This window comes from Limulus polyphemus, unplaced genomic scaffold (assembly GCF_000517525.1).
Source record: "Limulus polyphemus unplaced genomic scaffold, Limulus_polyphemus-2.1.2 Scaffold3700, whole genome shotgun sequence".
Lineage (NCBI taxonomy): Eukaryota > Metazoa > Arthropoda > Merostomata > Xiphosura > Limulidae > Limulus > Limulus polyphemus.
The window spans coordinates 90-848 of NW_013669310.1; the positions used below are offsets into that span (position 1 = coordinate 90).

Genomic DNA, 759 nt, shown 5'->3' on the forward strand with positions numbered 1-759 from the left:
GCTTCGTTTTGCGGGTCACTTTTATGAGAATTTCTAGATGAATTTAGGTACACTAGATCGCGCCACATATCGGTTTATCTATGTATTCGTTTTTCACCTGATGAATCACTTTAAAATATCTTCTATACAACAATATATGCACAACAGAAATTAAATGATGAGATGAAAATGTGTTATAATGGCGCATAGAAAGAACAATAAAATGGACCTACAATATTATTGACTATTTGCAAATAGTAAAAATCCTCGGTAGTATAGTGGTGAGTATCCCCGCCTGTCACGCGGAAGACCGGGGTTCGATTCCCCGCCGGGGAGTAAGTTAGATGTTTACCTGTACTTTGCCCCCCCAGTGACACAGCGGTATGTTTGCGGACTTACAACGCTAGAAACCGGGTTTCGATACCCGTGGTGGGCAGAGCCATATGGTCCTACACCACTTTTTTTTTTTTTCAACTAAACCAGTTATTGACTAACTTTCAGTACCGCATTAGTTGCCAAAAAGATTAGGGCTTAGATGCCTAACTTCAACAATCGGCTTGAGCCGAGTATTACCGGGTAGCCCAATACCCGGCTGGGGCCAAATATCTGGCCGGGTACCTGTGCATCCCTAGTAATAACCATTTACAAAAATACAGAAATTACATAGAAAAATAACCGTCCATAAAATATACTAGCCAAGAAACAAAGTAAACCTTTTAGATATATATATACAGTTGAATGAGAATAAGACTAAGAAACATGCTGAGACGTATAAATGTA

General features: G+C 39.5%; 1 non-coding gene across 1 annotated transcript; it reads left to right on the plus strand.

Annotated features, from left to right (window-relative positions):
* Nucleotides 1-243: 243 nt before the first annotated feature.
* Nucleotides 244-315, plus strand: Trnad-guc. Its single transcript has one exon. It is a non-coding gene; the product is annotated as a tRNA-Asp (tRNA).
* Nucleotides 316-759: the final 444 nt, after the last annotated feature.